Source organism: Bos grunniens, chromosome 6 (assembly GCF_055505025.1).
Source record: "Bos grunniens cultivar Pamir isolate PY7600 chromosome 6, Bosgru_T2T1.0, whole genome shotgun sequence".
In the NCBI taxonomy this organism is placed as follows: Eukaryota; Metazoa; Chordata; class Mammalia; order Artiodactyla; family Bovidae; genus Bos; species Bos grunniens.
This window is the reverse complement of record NC_141170.1, coordinates 80,638,754-80,651,577: the sequence shown is the minus strand read 5'-3', so window position 1 is coordinate 80,651,577 and position 12,824 is coordinate 80,638,754. Positions and strand designations below refer to the sequence as shown.

Sequence of the window (12,824 nt, the reverse complement as noted above, 5' to 3'; positions counted from 1 at the left end):
GATGAAATGTTTGGTGTCATTCCTCATCAGAAAGCAGAAATAAATACTCTGGGAAAATCCTTTGTCATAGCATCTCTTCCCTCCTTTTGTTTTTAAAGCTCTCCTATGATGGCGGCATGAACTAGAAGGACCTACCTGTCTAGAGAGATGCCTGGATTGAATGTCATGAGAATCAGCAGAGAGTTCCTGACTCAGAGGAGAACAAGAAGGTAAGCAGGTCTAGCATTTTCAGATTTACTCTTTATTTAGGATTGTCCAATACTGTAGAACCTTGTCCTGTTACTGAGTGCATGCTGCCTGATGGCCTTGCCCTGTAAAGGAATGTAAGGAATGGGATATCTATGACTTGTATAATGTCTTTATGTTTTGGCTGTGCCAGGACAAAAGGTCTGATAGGCTTGCTTTCAGGGAGCTTGTTGGGCCACTGCTGTGCATATAGCACCAATTCTCAGACTCCCCTGCCATATCCCTCTTAGTCAAGATATGTTGTCTATCTTCTCCAAATATTCTGACAGCTGCATTGTATCAACTATCATTAAACAATGGAAAATTCTATCACAAAAATTCTGTTTTGTCTTTACGATAGCTACTAAAAAATATTTGGCTCATTGTAATATCTAATAAGTATCTGTTAATTAAATGAATAAGAGAATGTTTCTTACTCTAATTATTATAAACTGATTTTTATATGTATTTTTAATTTTGATACTCATTCAATATCCCCCTATAGTTCATTAATTTTTTTGAAGGAAAGGGCTGGGCACAGTTAGTACAATAAATTCAAAGAAGTATTATACTCCAAGGGTTAAAAAAAAGCAGTAGATGAGACATTATGAATTCTGAGTTTCTTGGCTCTAGCAAGAGTAGTTATTATAACTAGCGTTTACTGAATACTTATAATATGCTAGGCACTTTACACATCCTATCTTATTTAATTGTCACGATAAAGCTCTGTAAAAGATACAGCAGGGTTGCCTTGTTTTTCATCAGGATTCACTATTGTGTTTTCTTCTTTGGCACACCTCTAGACCATATTTCCCAGCTCTCTTGCTTGTGGGAGTGGGTGACTGATGTGAGTCACCTCTGCTGAGGTGAAAAGAACTCATGTGTCTTCTCCACACACTCTTCCACATCCACTGTTCGAAGCAGAGTTGGAGTCCTAAATAGTAGCAGAGCCATATGATGAAAGTTATCATTTTTAACTCCATTTCACAAAAGAGGAAATCAAAGCTAGAGAAATCAAGTAACTTACACATAGTAGGCAAATGATAAAGTATGGATTTGGTTTAGTAGTTTAACTCAATATGTCTTCATCACCACTGAGTGTACAGCTAGTCTTGTAAACTCAAGCCACAGCATCTCTTCCAGGTGTCAATTTCTTTACCTATAAATGGAATTATTAAGAATGTCTTATAGACAGTTATTGGGATTAATGAGTTAACACATTAAAAAGCTACTAAGAACATATACAAAATAACTAAAAACAGAATTCTCTCTGTGTGTGTGTGTGTACATGCACATATGTGTACATGCTTGGAACTTTGTCACATCAAGGTTGTCGTTTAATAAATAGTCCAGGGTTGAAGCCTGAGAATCTCTTTATCACTTGAGGATTTATGTTCAGTGACATTTGTTGGATAGGATTTGACCTGTTGTATGAATTACGCTTTCCATCTAAGGAGACTGTTTGGATACTAATTTGCTTTCTTGCTTCTAAGCAACCATAGACAGGGAGAGGGTCAGGCAGCTCCTCAAGCTGTTTCAGGGTAGCACCTGTCACTGGGTCCTAGAGGAAGCTGTGTTCATCCTTCCTGAGAAGGAAAGGCAGCCAGGGTTATGATGACAACACAAATGCAGAGCACTGTGGGCTCTCCTGAGCTTCAGGAGAATGAAGTCAGGGTCAAATTCAGAGGTTAAGATTGTTTTAATCTTTATATTGTAAAATAAAAACCATTTTGAGGCAACATAGTGAGAGGACTGAGTCAGAAAAGTAGGATTTGAGCCTTTGACTAATTTTTCAACTAGAATGTGCTTAATAATTTCTTGAAATCTTAATTTTTATCAGTGGAATGAGGATGACATTGACTACCTTCCTAGAATTGTTCTGAAGACAGAATGCCGTCTTGCCTAAGAAGGTGATACGCAAATTCTAAACAATTGTCGCTGTGACATTTTCATGATTCAGTTGTATATGTAGTTTATAGCATCTGAAAAAAAAATAACTTGTTTTCAATATGGAAAAAAATGATGTGTCTGTTTACCAGTCCTGCCTAATTCTTTGATCACTGCATGTCTTTGTTTTAGCTCTCTTCATTGTTAATGGTTCTGCTCCCAGGGTAGACCCATGCAAGGTACAGGTGTTACCATGTGAATTTAACTAAAAATATCAGGAAAAGATCCATTGGTTAATGAATTAATTAGCTTGCTTGCTTGTTAATTCAACATTTTTAAAGAACCTGCTAAATGTGTTGTGTATTGGGGATAGAAAAGTGGAATGAGACAGAGTCTTGATCCTGCTTCCAAGTTACAGCACAACAAATCTCCCCCCAAAACCAACATACACCTTAATGGATATCACACAATGGTGCAGCAGAGGAATTAGGTACAGGGTACAATGGAAGAACAGAGAGGTGTACTTAATGTATCCTGTGAGTTGGATGTGGGGATCAGGGAAGGACTCCTACAAGACGGTTTCTCCTGTCTTGGAGTATGAATAGAAAATAACTAAGCACAGTGATCTGGTGAAGGTGGGAAAAGAAGGCATATGGGAAGAGAGATTATCATGGTCAAAGTTATTTTAAAAATTAGAAATAACAGTGTAGTATAAGTAGTTTAGAATTCCTGTGTGTTTGTATGTGGAAGGATGAAAGAAACATGTTAAAATTTTTTCCTGAATGGAAATATCGAAGTGTTTTAAGCCAGTGGTGGTTGAGGATGGGATGAGATTTTTGGTAGCTATATCAGGAGAAATACCATTATAGTAATTTATGTGATAGGTGATGAGAATCTGAATTATGTCCGTGGTAGTTGAGATGGAAATTAAAAAAAAAAATGAGATAATAACCTGGGCGGAAAACTCAGCAGCCCTGCCAGAGGGAAGAGTTTTGTTTGAATTCCAGGTTTCTAGCTTGCGTTATGAGTTGATGGTTTTCCACCAACTGAAATGGAGAATGCAGGAAAAAAATTCAGATTTAGAAGACAGCAAATTCAATATTGCACTTGTTGAGTGTGAAAGGATTTCAGGCCACCCAGGTGAGACGATAGCAGGCATTTGGAAGCCTGATAGTGCCCAGTCAGAGGGAGCTTGTGACTTCCTGGACATGCATGGGGTAGATTAGACTCACTTAGGGATGGGTTAGTGGTAACTAAATGAGAGAATTTCATCTTTGAAGAAGACACTGCTCCTTGCTCCCCATGGCAGCTGTAATAGAAATGTCTTCTCTTGAAGGCTCCACTCTTAATTTCAAGTAGTGGCCCTTGGGCTCCCCTGACTAAGAAGTGACAAAACAAATGCATCTCAAGGTGGCCAAGAGCTCTGGGAAGGGAGTTGGGAGTTTTGAAGTTTGGAGTTTGAGTTCCTATTTTGTCTGTAGGTAAGTCAGTTCATGGAGAAGGAAATAGCAACCCACTCCAGTATTCTTGCCTGGGGAATCCCATGGACGGAGGAGCCTGGGGGGCTACAGTCCACGGGGTCGCAAAGAGTCGGACACGACTGAACGACTTCACTCACTCACTCAAGTCAGTTCACTTCCGGAGACTCTCTCCTTTTAAGGATGAAAAAGGGAGTTGTTGGCTTCCATATTTCAGTCAAGTCTTGAGGCTCTGTGAACTACCTTTACTGTTTTTCTGTTTTATAACACTGACTTTAAATTCTGAAAGTAGTAAAATATTAAGCAATAGACTACATTAAAAAAAGTAAATGTGCAAAATCTTCTAAATTACCGAGTTCCTGGAAATGGGTCATAAATCTGTACACAGTACCTCTCTGCTACCTGGATTCCCATTAATCCAGAGCTCTATTAACCAGTTCTGCACACGCAGTGTAATCTCAAAGTGGGTCTCTAAGTTTATGCCCTCGGTATGCTGATGATTGATATTCACTGTGGTTGCCTTGAGGCAATGTGAAAATCCAAAGTCATCAAAGACAGAGGAAATTATGTCCAGCCTAGTTTCAAAGATGAACTGTATTGCTTTCGCATGATTTGAAAGTCATTAATCTATGTGTGGTGTATATCAAGGCTCTCTGACCTTTTTGTGGGGAGAATTTTTTTAATTTCCATGAGAGATTCTTTGATTAACCAGAATTTCCTCTTTCCCTGAATACATTAGATAAGAGGGTTTCATATTTACTTATGAGATCCATTGCTATATTCATCTTAATTTTATGCTCATTTGATGTTAAACAAAAGTGAGGCTGAATCTAACCTTTGAGGTAGAGTGGAAAGACCTCTGGATTAAAAGGCAGGAGCCCCAAGTTGAAGTCCTAGCTGTGTCACTAATGAGCTGTGTGACTTTAGACAAATCTCTGCATTCTCTGGGCTTCAGTTTCACCATCTGTAAAATTAGTAACTGGTAGTAGGTAATCTTTAAGGTCCTTGATGTTCTAAATTGGCGTGCATATCTATCTTCCACATGCTTCATTAATGCAACATTAATTGACTATACGATAGTACTTTTCTAGTCAAGATAATGTTAGCTTAATTTTATAACTAAGGAAACTGGGATATAGAAAGAATAAATACCTTTATAAGGGCAGAACCAGAGTATGAGCTGCAGTATTTGGTTTTCAAGCCCAGTGTTCTATCCTACACACTGCTGTGGCTCTCATGAGAGCAGAGTCAGGTGGTAGTTGTGAAAACTAACTGGGGACTTCGAGGGCAAGAGGCTTTGCCTGTCATTGTCTCTAGAGAGGATGATGTATATTTCGCTGTCTTTCTCAGTTTCAGAAATGCTCTGCATTGCTTTTTGTGGCTTCTGATTGTTGCTTTCAATCTTTCTTGGATCAAATCATGTCTCTTGGCAGCTGCAATACTGTAATATGAGGATCAGATCTGCCTGCCTGTCTCAATAGCTGTCAGTTTATCTCTGGATATTTTCAGGTGCCTTAGATAAAGGTAATATAAATATAATGAAAGAATGAATTTCTTTCTGACACTTTGTGCTATTTGTATAAAAGAAAGGAAGTCTCCTTTAAAAATACTGTTTTTCTCAAAATGTGTTCTTTGCATGTAACTTGGTGTTACAAAACCTTAAGAACATTTTAGTGGGCATATGGATTTAGGAAACCTTTTTTTTAAAATTTATTTTTTATTGAAGGATAATTGCTTTACAGAATTTTGCTGTTTTCTGTCTAACCTCAACATGAATCAGCCATAGGTGTATATATATATCCCCTCCCTTTTGAAACTCCCTCCCATCTTCTTCCCCATCCCACCCCTCTAGGTTGATACAGAGCCCCTATTTGAGTTTCCTGAGCCATACAACAAATTCCCATTGGCTATCTATTTTACATATGGTAATGTAAGTTTCCATGTTACTCTTTCCATACATCTCACCCTCTCCTCCCCTCTCCCCATGTTCATAAGTATATTCTCTATGTCTGTTTCTCCATTGCTGCCCTGCAAATAAATTCTTCAGTATCATTTTTCTAGATTCCATATATATGTGTTAGAATATGGTATTTATCTTTCTCTGACTCACTATACTCTGTATAATAGGTTCTAGGTTCATGCACCTCATCAGAACTGACTCAAATGCGTTACTTTTTATGGCTGAGTAATATTTCATTGTGTATATGTATCACAACTTCTTTATCCATTCATCTGTCGATGGACATCTAAGTTGCTTCCATGTCTAGCTATTATAAATAGTGGTGCAGTAAAAAATGGGATACATGTGTCTCTTTCAGTTTTAGTTTCCTCAGGGTATATGCCTAGGAGTGGGATTGCTGGGTCATATGGTGGTTTTATTCCTAGGTTTTTAAAAGAATCTCCATACTGTCTTCCATAGTGGCTGTATCAATTTACATTCCCACCAACAGTGCAAGAGTATTCCCTTTTCTTTATACCCTCTCCAGCATTTATTGTTTGTAGACTTTTTGATGATGGCCATTCTGTCTGGTGTGAGGTGATATCTCATTGTAGTTTTGATTTGCATTTCTCTAATAATGAGCAATATTGAGCATCCTTTCATGTGTTTGTTATCCTTATGTATGTCTTCTTTGGAGAAATGTCTGTTTAGGTCTTTTTCCCACTTTCTGATTGGGTTGTTTGTTTTTCTAGCATTGAGTTGTATGAGCTGCTTGTATATTTTGGAAATTAATCCTTTGTCAGTTGTTTCATTTGCTATTATTTTCTTCCATTCTGAGGGTTTTATTTTCACCCTGCTTATGGTTTTCTTTGCTGAGCAAAAGCTTTTAAGTTTAATCAGGTCCCATTTGTTTACTTTTGTTTTTATTTCTGTTACTGTAGGAGGTGGGTCATAGAGGATCTTGCTTTGCTTTATGTCATCGAGTGTTCTGCCTATGTTTTCCACTGAGTTTTATAGTTTCTGGTCTTACATTTAGATCTTTAATACATTTTGAGTTTATCTTTGTGTATCGTGTTAGGAAGTGTTCTAATTTTATTCTTTTACATGCAGCTGTCCAGCTTTCCCAGCACCATTTGTTGAAGAGGCTGTCCTTGCCCCATTGTATATTCTTGCCTCCTTTGTCAAAAATAAGGTACCCTTTGGTGCATGGGTTTATTTCTGGGCTTTCTGTCTTGTTCCATTGGTCTACATTTTTGTTTTTGTGCCAGTCCCATACTGTCTTGATGACTGTAGCTTTGTCAGATCAGATCAGATCAGATCAGTCGCTCAGTTGCGTCCGACTCTTTGTGACCCCATGAATCGCAGCACGCCAGGCCTCCCTGTCCATCACCAACTCCTGGAGTTCACTCAGACTCACATCCATCGAGTGAGTGATGCCATCCAGCCATCTCATCCTCTGTCATCCCCTTCTCCTCCTGCCCCCAATCCCTCCCAGCATCAGAGTCTTTTCCAATGAGTCAACTCTTCGCATGAGGTGGCCAAAGTACTGGAGTTTCAGCTTTAGCATCATTCCTTCCAAAGAAATCCCACGGCTGATCTCCTTCAGAATGGACTGGCTGGAGCTTTGTAGTATAACCTAAAGTCAGGAAGCTTGATTCTTCCTGCTCCATTCTTCTTTCTCAAGACTGCTTTGGATATTTGGAGTCTTTTGTGTTTCCATATGAATTGTGAAATTTTTGTTCTAGTTCTGTTAAAAATGCCATTGGTAATTTGATAGGGATAACATTGAATCTGTAGATTGCATTTGGTAGTATAGTCATTTTTACGATATTGATTCTTTCTACCCAGGAACATGGACTATCTCTCCATCTCTTTATATCATCTTTGATTTCTTTCATTAGTGTCTTATAATTTTCTGTGTATAGTTCTTTTGTCTCCTTAGGTAGGTTTATTCCTAGATATTTAATTCTTTTTGTTGCAATGGTGAGTGGGATTGATTCCTTAATTTTCCTTTCTGATTTTTCATTGTTAATACATGGAAATGCAAGTGATTTCTATGTATTGATTTTGTATCCTGCAACTTTACTAAATTCACTGATTAGTTCTAGTAATTTTCTGATACTATCTTTAGGGTTTTCTATGTACAGTATCATGTCACCTGCAAACAGTGAGAGCTTAACTTCTTTTCTGATCTGGATTTCTTTTATTTCTTTTTCATCTCTGATTGCTGTAGCTAGGACTTCCAGAACTATGTTAAATAATAGTGGCAAAAGAAAGTGGACACCTTTGTCTTGTTCCTGATCTTAGGGGTATGCTTTCAACTTTTCACCACTGAGAATGTTTGCTGTAGGCTTATATATATGGCCTTTTCTATGTTGAGGTAGGTTTCATCTATGCTCATTTTTTGAAGAGTTTTAATCATAAATGGGTCCAAAATATTTTTTAATATGATGAGAATTCTACGAGCCTTTAAAACAATAATGCTCATAGTGGATATAAAGGAGGGAGAAAGCATACACTCTTCCCCAACCACAGTTAACTACTCATAGTAGTAGTAGGGTTGTAGTGTAGTGTCAGTCGCTCAGTCGTGTCCAACTCTCTGCGATCCCACAGACTGAAGCCCGCCAGGCTCCTCTGTCCATGGGATTCTCCAGGCAAGAGTACTGGAGTGCATTGCCATTCCCTTCTCCAGAGGATCTTCCTGCCCCAGGGATCGAATCCAGCTCTCCTGCGTTGCAGGCAGATTCTTTACCATTTGAGCTACAGGGAAGACAACTATCATTTATTAAACACTTCCTATGTGTCAAGAATTTCATGAAAGTTGTTTTATTTCCTTTTTTCAATCTATTTGATGATCTTTTGATCCATATTCGTACAGTGAAGAACCTGAGGCTCAGATAGGTTAAGGAACCGTTTGTAAGAGCAGAGCCTGGATTCAAAGCTACATCTCACGGTCAAGTCCTGGTTGTTTACCGCACTTCACCACATGTCTTAGGGTAGGGGAGCTCCCGCCCGAACCCCTCAGCTGAGGGAGCAATGCTCTCATGGAGAGGTCACTCTTGCTGCACTCAGGCCTGTGAAAAGCCAGCTGGAGGCAACATGAGGCTTATCTCCAGTGAGAGCTTTCCTATCCTTGGCCTTTTCCCTCCCTCTGTGTAAAGGGTAATCTTCTGGGTAATGGGTTATTTCTGGGTATGTTAACAGACTTTATGGAGTTACTGTTTTGGGGGAGGCTTGATTCAGAACACTATATCTTCCAATATTTGGTGCCACTTTTGGAATGGGAAATTTCCCAGCAGAGAGAAGAAGCCTAACTGTATGGCAGGTTTGACAGGAAGTTGCTATTATCCACATCAGGGATGCATTTCAGTGACATCTGGTTGATGTGGAGTGTTTTGTTTATGCTGTTCATTTTGTGCCAGAGTCAATGGGGTCATCTGGAAAGAACTGAGGACACTGGAATCAGGCAGTCCTTGGGGTGAATTTCAGCTCTAGCATCTATTTTCTGCAGGCCTTGGATATATTATTTTATGTTCCTAACCCTCACATATCTTGCAGGGTGCTTGGAGGATTCAGTAAGGCAATGGGTGCATGATTAATAGCACATGGTAGAAGTTTAATGGATGGGAACAATTACCACTACTACTTTTGATGTAATTTGTGTACTTGAGTCCTTGCTTTATACCCCAGAGTAGCTGTTCTTTGCTGTCCTTGGTAAAATGGAGATCAAAAGAATATTTCTCATGAATACTTATAGAGGGGAAAGTAGGCTGGTAGTCTGTAATCTCTGGACCATATCTCTCCACAGGGAAGGGCAGGTTCTGAACCAGTTGATACAGAGCAGGAGACACTCCTGACCCTATTCTTCCATGCACTGAGCATAACTGAAGTATGGTGTAGGTTTCAGCTCTTTTTCTACTAAAGGATGCATATGAGTAAACATCAGTCAATTTCAGGAACCAGGAATTATGGCTTTACCTAGGTAATCTGTTTCTTCTATCTTAGTAGAGGAGGGGAATATCATCAGGTATTAAGAAAAGATCTCACGGTTTAGGATATCCTATGGGGACCATATCTTTTACCAACAACACCACACACCCAGCCAAAGCAACAATAAAACTCCCATGATTTCCTTTGTAAACAGTTCTTTAGAAGAATTGAAAAGGGAGATTATTACTGTTGAGACAATATTTATAAGTGCAAGGATTATTTCAAAGCACAAAATTAAAATATAAAAAGCAGGACAAGGGAGAAGGATATGGGACTTAAGAATAAGGGATTTTCCTTTGTTTAGTCATCTGTTTTCTCCAGAGTGGTGATAGCATAACTGTAGTCCTGGTGGGAGGCAGCGAGAACAGAGTGTTTTAGCTCAGGTTTCACTGTTTTTTAACAAAGGCGGCTACATTGCCCAAATTACCCCAAGATGAAAATAAAATGAACTTCTCTGGAGAGAGGCATTCTAAGAATCCAGCAGTCACAATAAAAAGACCAGTGAGATATGCAAACAGAACATGTGTTTGAAAAAAATCTGGATGATAATATAAATTAAAAAATAATAATATAATAAATGAGATTCAAATGTAGTACATACACTTTTTTTTTGTCATGAAATAATACCATCACCACCAATAACACTGCACCCCAACCAAAGCAACAGTAAAACTCCCATGATTTCCTATGTAAACAATTCTTTAGAAGAATTGAAGGAGGAGATTGTTACCATTGAGACAATATTTATAAGTGCAAGAATTATTTCAAGGCACAAAATTAAAATATAAAAAAGCAAAACAAGAGAAAACGGATAAGGGACTTAAGAATAATCTATGAGACTTGGATAGACATTTCAGAAGAGAAGCAGTGAAACAAATCTATGCCTAAACGGGATCACTGGGTTTTAGGGTGAGTTGATGAGAAAATAACCATACCTAAAGGAAAGTGATGTTAAGGAGAGGAGCAAGGGTGCAGAGTCAATATGTTTCTCCTTCTCTCTAAAAATTAGGTTGAAGAGGATAAAAACAGATTGGGAATGTGTGATGTAAGTGCTAAATTAAAGAGTCTTAGAAGAAACATACTGATTTACTGTAAGGAAAAATCAAATAATAATATAGAACTAAAAGCAATAATCTATTTTAGCAAAACTAGCATCTTGGGATGGAGGATGGAGAAGAAATAGCTTTTCTAATTGGAGTGGAGCAAAGGGAGGAAACAAATCATCTTCATGGAAGAAATAGTTGGTATCTTGTTTTCTTGTAAGAGTAGAGAGAGGATTCTGTGATTATGAGAATAGGAACAAAGAAGGTAGTCACTATGAAATGTAAAATATTAGAACTTCCAAATTAACAAGGGGAAAAATAGAATAGTACTATTTTTGACCAAGTATATATTTTTGACCAAATATATATACTATTTTTGACCAAAAATATATTTGACCAAATCATCAAACACAAAGGAAAATGAGGAAATAAGAATGTAAAGTAAACATAAAACTAAATTATCATGAAAAGAAGAAATTAGATCATACAGAGTATGAGCATACTGACTTTTCCCCTTTAAAGGAGAAACATTTTCAGTTGGGTTAAATCACAAAACTGTTGTTGTTCAGTCACTCAGTCATGTCCAAGTCTTTGCAAACCTGTGGACTACAGCATACCAGGCTTCCCTGTCCTTCACTGTCTCTTGGAATTTGTTCAAACTCACATCCATTGATTTGTTGATGCCATCCAACCATTTCATCCTTTGTTGCCCTCTTCTCCCCCTGCCCTCAATCTTTCCCAGCATCAGGGTCTTTTTCAATGAGTCTGATCTTTGTATCAGGTGGCCAAAATCTTGGAACTTCAGCTTTAGCAGCGGTCCTTCCAGTGAATATTCAGGGTTGATTTCCTTTAGGATTAACTGGTTTGATCTCCTTGCTGTTCAAGGGACTCTCAAGAGTCCACAAAACTGAGCTATATGCTTTAACAAAAATCTATGTCTCTAACTATGTCTTTATCTATACTTAAAAAATGATAAAGAAACTTAAGATGGATCAGAGAGATACAAAAACAAAATAATAATTAAAAAAAAAAAACAAAAAAAAACAAAAAACCCAGCAACCTAGATGGCCTGGAATGCTGCAGTCCATGGGGTTGCAGAGAGTCAGCTACGACTGAGCAAATGAACTGAACTGAACTGAATTGAGATGTCCATCAGCAGATGAATGGATAAAGAAACTGTGGTATGTATGTACAATGGATTATTACTTAGCCATAAAAAAGAATGCATTTAAGTTGGTTCTAGTGAGGTGGATGAACCTACAGCCTGTTATACAGAGTGAAGTAAGTCAGAAAGAGAAACACAAATATCATATATTAATGTGTATATATGGGGTCTAGAAAAATGGTACTGATGAATCTATTTGCAGGGTAGGAATAGAGATACAGACATAGAGAATAGACTTTGGACACAGTCGGGGAAATAGAGGGTGGGGCAAATTGAGAGACTTGCATTGAAACATATACATTAACATGTGTAAAATAGATAGCTAATGGGAAGTTGCTGTATAACACAGGGAGCTCAAGGTGGTACTCTGTGACAACTAGAGGGGTGGGATGGGGTGGTCGTGAGGCTCAAGAAGGAGGGGACATGTATACTTGTGGCTGATTCACATTGTTGTATGGCAATGGCCAACACAATATAGTAAGGCAATTATCCTCCTTATAATTAAATAATTAAATAATATTTTTAAATTTTTTTTAAATAATTATTTTTATTTATTTATTTATTTATTTAAATTTATTTATTTATTTATTTTATTATTTTAAATAATTATTTTTAAATAATTATTATTAAAAATAAAACAGGCATGGCAGCATTACTTTATGACATAGGGAAATTCAAGGTTAAATGCACTGAAGAAAATAAGACATTATATAAACAATTATATAAACAATAAGACATTATATAAAACCAATAATTTTGAGGGTAATATATTTATATTTATTGTCTACCAAATATTTACAAATATCAATCATTTACTTGACATGAATTAAACCTTCAAAATAAAAAATAGATTTTGTGAGGTAAATTAAATGATCATAATTCAATGAAAATTGAAATGAATTATAAAAAGGTGACCACATCTTATCTTTTTGGAAATTATGAAAACTCTTAGTAGGTAAACTTGGGATAAAAATATTTTAAAAAAGAAATTATAAATTACAAAAAAAGAGAACAACTTAGTAGTAAAACCTATAGGACACAGAGCTGTATGCTGAGAACATTTTAGACTTTTAATACCTCTATTGTGAAGTGAAGTT

General features: G+C 37.3%; 1 long non-coding RNA gene across 6 annotated transcripts in view; it reads left to right on the top strand.

Moving 5' to 3' along the window:
* The window catches only part of LOC147370916 (uncharacterized), a 432,430-nt gene that overhangs the window by 176,709 nt on the left and 242,897 nt on the right, over window positions 1-12,824 (top strand). For 5 of the 6 annotated variants that reach the window (XR_015165610.1, XR_015165611.1, XR_015165606.1 and 2 more), the window contains one exon: window positions 99-209. This is a non-coding gene — a long non-coding RNA (uncharacterized LOC147370916). Of the gene's footprint in view, window positions 1-98; window positions 210-2,065; window positions 10,983-12,824 lie in introns of those variants that run through there. The other variant, XR_015165607.1, reaches the window with a different exon arrangement.